The sequence below is a fragment of the Phoxinus phoxinus genome (genome assembly GCF_949152265.1).
Source record: "Phoxinus phoxinus genome assembly, chromosome: 12".
Classification (NCBI taxonomy): domain Eukaryota; kingdom Metazoa; phylum Chordata; class Actinopteri; order Cypriniformes; family Leuciscidae; genus Phoxinus; species Phoxinus phoxinus.
This window is the reverse complement of record NC_136887.1, coordinates 10,310,334-10,316,691: the sequence shown is the minus strand read 5'-3', so window position 1 is coordinate 10,316,691 and position 6,358 is coordinate 10,310,334.

The following is a 6,358-nucleotide window of genomic DNA, read 5'->3' as shown; positions in this document are numbered from 1 at the left end:
ATCATCTTGGATGTCTCGTTTGATCTCGGATGTTTTAAGCAACGTATGAAGAACGGACCCCAGGTGTGTCTGATTATTGTTGTTGGTCAGACACACCTGGATTAATCAGTTTGGCCAATCCTGGCAGACAGGAAACAAAGGTCCCTGCTTAAGTTCAGGAAGTAGTGAAGCTGTGCATAGGGCCTATTAGAAAGTTGTCCGGCTCGGGGAGATAAATATAGATACCGATTTTTGTTACTGTAGGTAAAACTAATACCCCATTTTTGACTAAAGGTGGCACTACTGAGCCCCTTACCACGCCCGTTTCTGAAACTTTGCACAAGTGTAGTAGGCAATAAATGTAATGTGTCTGTCGAGTTTCATGCAATTTCAAGCATGCTAAGAGTCTCAAAAACATCAAAAAAGAATATTAAAGTTTGATGCGTTGCCATGGCAACAGTATTTAAGATATCAATAATCCTTTCACAGGTCTACATCTGTCGTGTGTTTACATTATACAGATGAAGTTTGAAGCAAATCGGGTAAAAATAAGAGGGTGAATTCAAAGCATTTTGAAAGTGACACACTTCCTGCTGCCAGTTGGTGGCGCTATAACTTTGACTCACAATAGTCACATCCATGTGATCGGCCTCTTACAGCGAACACAATGCTGAAGTTTCATCAAGATAAATTAATGTATGAGGATGTTATAACACACTTCCTGTTTCCAATATTCGCCATAAATTCGTTTCCTCGCCACGGCCAAACCGTTCGAGATATCAAAAATCCCCTCGCAATTTTTCATCCTCAATGTCTTGACTTCATGCACACCGAGTTTCGTGGCGATTGGTTGAATCGTCTAGGAGGAGTATTTTAAATTCCATTGAATGCGTTTTTCTAACTACGCCAAATAGCCGACTTCCTGTTGGGCTGGGGTAAAAAGTCAGAGCATGAAGGATATATGAACCGATGAGATCTATAAGTGTACCGAGTTTCATATTATTTCATGCAAGCGTGTTTGATTTATGGACCAAGATTTCGGACCCCGTTCCAGGGGGCGCTGTCGAGCCCCCCTGCCACGCCCGGGTACCAGCTTCAGTCCGGCTCTAATGGCCGCGGGTTCTGACCCGTGTGCAAAGTTTCAAGAGTTTTTGAGCACGTTAAGGCCCCCAAAAGTGCCCGAATAGTCGTAAGAAAAATAATAATATTAATCTGAAGGAAAACAATAGGGCCTTCGCCCTTTCAGGGCTTGGGCCCTAATAATCCGAAGGAAAACAATAGGGCCTTCGCCTTTTCAAGGCTTGGGCCCTAATAATCCGAAGGAAAACAATAGGGCCTTCGCCTTTTCAAGGCTTGGGCCCTAATAAACTAATACAAAATTGAAAGTATAAGCCAACACCCCCTCGCGGACGACTGCTGGCCACACAAAACAGAAACAAAACATCAAATAAAATCCAGGCCTGGCCTCTCTCGATCTTCACTCTGTCACGGGTCTGGTGCGGGTGAAGAAAGGCAGAGGCACAAAGCTCCAATTCAAACTTTTACTATAATAAACTTACACAAAACTGGTACAGGCAGAAGGGTAACACTCCCAATACACGGTAAAATATACAAGGACCGACCAGGACAAACTGAACAGTAGCAAACTAAATACTGACACTGATGAACAAAAACCAGGTGACACAGATGAAGGTAATTCAAGACACAGGTGATGAAGATGGACTGAACAGGTGGATGATTGAGGGAGTGAGTACAGGTGTGGAGACAAGAAGGATTCTGGGAAGTGTAGTGCAGACTAAGGCCACATCCACACGAAGCCAGAGCTTTCCCTATCCGATGTTTTTTTTGGCTCGTTCTAAAAAAGATTTCCGTAAACACGGCGTCGTCTCAAGAAATATCTGCGTACACACGAAACCACTGAAACCGACTCAAAACGATGTAGCATACATGCCAGACCAGTATGTGGCGCTGTAATTCTGCCATAGAGATACAATAAAAACGGAGAAGAAGACTTTGAGCATGCGCATAAACCTTGCGCGCTGTAGGCTATACAATAATATTAGGCACAGTAGCTTCTTCTTTTCTTTTTTACCAAGAACTTTATTAAACAATATAAACAACCATAAATGGCCTGGTACAAAATAGGGATGAGTCACGAATCACGATATTCAATTAGTTATCGGACTCATAAAGCTTGCCACAAAGAACCGGCAAAAGTAATGAATGAGTCAAATATAGCAAGGAGACATTTTAATAGTTTAAAAGTAGACATTTCAAGCATTCTATATATTTCTGAGTTTCGGTTCATTTATATGAGACGAGTTCCAGTTCACGAGCAATGCAAGTTATATTGCGCCGGCGCGTCCATGTCATGATTATATTGTCAGCTATAATTGCTTCTTATTTATTAAATCCAGGCAATTGGTTGATGAAACTTTGATTAAAATTAAGATACAATTTATACAAAACGAAATTCACTTTAAAGAAAGGCTTTATACAAACCAGCTTTATATAAAACAAAACTTAATGTGGTCAAAATGATGTCTCCCGATATATTGCGCATCTTATGATTACTCATGCTGTTCACTTTCATAAATCAACATAGATGAAATAAAAAAAATAACATATTATTTAAACATAAATATGAAACTAAATACATTTTCTTTAATGGCTACAACAGGCTTACTGAGAAATGTAATGTCGGAGTGGAATTTGAGCGAGCGCCGTTGTGCCGGCGAGCATGTGCGTTTTTTGAACAGCCTAATAATCAAATAATTCCCAGTGATCGTCGAATATTATATTTGTTTGAAATGCCCATCCATACAAAATACAAAATGTCTTAATCAGACAATACAGACCAGCACCATAGCATAAGAAAAATATAAAGAAATACAATGAAAATACATCTAAGTAAATAATAAATAAAGTAGCCTAATAAAAGAGGCTCATTAGCTTCTGCAGCATTATATTATATTATACAAGCATGTAGTCGGCAGGTGTTGTTGCTGTTACGTGACTAGCCGACACGTGGGGTGATGACATCATCGTTTCACAAAATATACGGATTGGCTGTACACACGAAAACGCAAGCGTGTCGTTTTCAGATTTATCCACTTTGGGACCCGGTTTCAAAAAATAGCGGTTTCGGTCTCTCAAAACGCCGGATCCGTCTGGACGAAACGCCAATACGACACAAAATTTGTCCGTATACAGCTAAACGCGTCTCCGTGTGGACAGGGCCTAAGACAGACAGGTGCAGACGAAGACTGTGAGACACGATCGTCGCTCCTCCTTTTATGCTTCCACTGCTCCGTGAGAGATACGAGACCACTCGCGCCATTCTCTCACGGCCCTCGGCCTCGCCACAATGTCCCACCCGCAAATTACGCTTATGGTGGAGCCCTGGAAATCTGTCAACAATTAATTAACAACTTTATGATTAGAAATAAACTGAACAATAAAATAATTTCAACAAAAAATGCCATTGCACATTGAATATTTGATTAGTTTAACATTCATAATGAATATAATTTGAAGGCATAACAACTGAAAGTGTAAGAAACATAATTAAATCAAGCATTTTTTCTAAATAACAGAACCTAAATAATTACAGCTAAAAAGTTGTTGCAACCATGCATGAATGATGAATGAATATTTTCCATATTGAACAAAATTTGGGTAGTGGTGGTGTTTAAAACATTATTGGTTATTCAGTGTGTCTGTGAAAAAAGACTAACAGAAATATGGTCCAAGATTAATAACATGCTAAAATTTACAAAAATTTACCATTTAACAACATGAACTTACAATAGTCAAAGACAACAGATCTTCCCTCAAGTAGATTGCATGTTGTGAGTAGCTCAGTTGTCGTCACGCAACTTCTACCCCTAATCCTCACAGAAACCTGTCCAGATCACTAGATTTAAATAAAAACATGATGTCTGATTTATAAGCCTTTTTAACTAATAAGGACACATGACGTCCTCACCAGTCCGTTTTCATAATATTTCACTATATAATTAAGGACATTTGAGTGTACTGATCTGAACTGTATGTACTGTGGCAAGCAATAGAAATGGCTACCAACAATTTTACTGTATGGCGACAAGCGACCTTGTGTGGACAAGGCTTAAGCTATTAATATCTGTCTATTAAACATAAAAAAACCTTTAACATGTTTCTTCCTTAGAAGACCTGTACCTTCCATTATCATGAAACACATCTTCAGGCTACACAAGATGTCAAGAAGAGTTCATCATACTGGGACATATTCATACTGGTAAAAGAAAGAATTTGGCTTACCCAATTGTTAAGCCAGCTCATTAAAGCTTTGGCAAAACTTGTGGAAAATGAATATCTGTCTATACTGTTATTATCATAATATCTCGCGTGCATAACTGTTTCCAAGGACACCCAGTGCTGAATTGTGTGGCTCACTAGTTCAAGAAAGTCTAACAGGAAACATTTTAGAAAGGGGCCAGTTCTGTCTCATGTGTGATCTTACAAACACGTGTGTGTGAGACAGCATGGATTCATTTTACAAAGGAACTCTAAATGGCTTAAGACAGCTGGAAAATAGCACTAACTGAAACAATGCCAAATTGTGCATTACAATTTTAATGGTCTACATGGTTTATATAGATATTTTCATGGTCTATATAGAAATTGTGTGCCAAACTCTACTTCCAGCTTTATCCACATAGGGACAACAAAAACTTTGGAAATGTGGGTCAAGCACCATTTGTGGAAACAGTGATGGACAGAACAATAACACATGCGTTTGCAAAGCCAAACAGGGCCTCTGCCCAAAACCTGTCAATCTTTTATTACTGTTCTCTGTGTTGCTATTTTTTCCATCTTTTCTTCAGGAAAGCCTATTTTTTTGTGCTACTGGGGTCTGCAATTGATAACCTTCATGTGCTGTAGTCGAAGTAATAATAAAAAAAGAAAAATACAATTAAAATGGATTTCTTTGAAATTTAAAATCCTGGCATAGTATAAGAAACAACTAGTAAGCCATGCGTATTGCGTAGGTTGTTTAAACGGTAACACTTTGTTTTGAAGGTCCCTTTTGAACATTCTGTTGACTATAAGTAACGTCTCGGGTTATGTAACCCTTGTTCCCTGAGAAGGGACCTCGAACTGTGTCGACTACGACACTTTGGGGAGTGTCCTTAGCGTAACGCATCTGAAGTATGAATGAAACTAATCCAATCCTGATTGGTGTTGCGTCATAATGTAACGTGACGGCATACACGGAAGTTACTAAGGGACGCCGGCACACAACAGAGTTAGCCTCTGCGATGAAGCAAGTCGCTCCCAGGCAGGGGAAGGGACGCAGTGTCTCGTTCCCTTTTTAGGGAACAAGGGTTACAGTCGTGACCAAGAGGTTCCCTTTCGAGGGAACTCGAACTGCGTCGACTACGACACTTTGGGGAACGAGTACCCACTATGCCACAACGAGCCCTGCCTGTCCCAGTGTGAAGCTGAATCTGATAAAAGAACGAGGGTTGGCCCATCCTGCTGCATCGCACACTTCTTGGATCGAGGCCCCTGAAAGGAGGGCTCTAGAGGACGCCATGCCTCTGGTTGAATGAGCCCTCATGGCCAAAGGTGAAGGCAAGCTGCGCACCTGACAGGCCATGAAGATAGCCTGAACGACCCAGGTACTGATGGTCTGTTTGGATGCGGGAAGCCGCTTCTTGGGCGACCCGAAACACACCAGCAACTGGTCTGACTTCCGCCATGAAGAAGACCTCTGGACATAAATCTTGAGAGCTCTGTACAGGGCAAAGCAAATTAAGTATTTCCTTATCCGCCGTCACGTGAAGTGGACGAAGAAAAGCCCGCAGAACCGTAGGCCATGCCACATTAGATGGCACTTTAGGCACATAGCCTGGCCTGGGATGCAAGATAGCCTTGATGTCGCCAGACAGAAGTTCTGGTTTAGTTTCACTTCGAGGAGCAATGGATCGGATCCAGCTGAGGATTGTGAATAGTAAGTTCTTAGTTCTTTTTAAGAATTTAAGTGCTTTGTTCTAATCGCGATATGGAAAGTGTCTGTAAACCGCAAAAAGACTGTTTAAATATGAATCGCGTGTCTGTGTGTGAGTGAATGAATGAATGGCACAGACGCGCTGTTGTTAACTATCCATTCACACTCGCACTTACATTAGTAAACATGTTATTTTTACATGAACAGATCTACTAGTTAAGGTTTTACCAAACTATATTGAGCTATAGTGAGATGAGTAAAAATCGACTGAAATATGTTGAAAGAAAATGTCTTTGTATAAGCAACGTATTAAACTGCAAATTAACATTTATATGCTAATATATCATAAAAACTATGTTACAGACGAAATATTAATATTTAGAC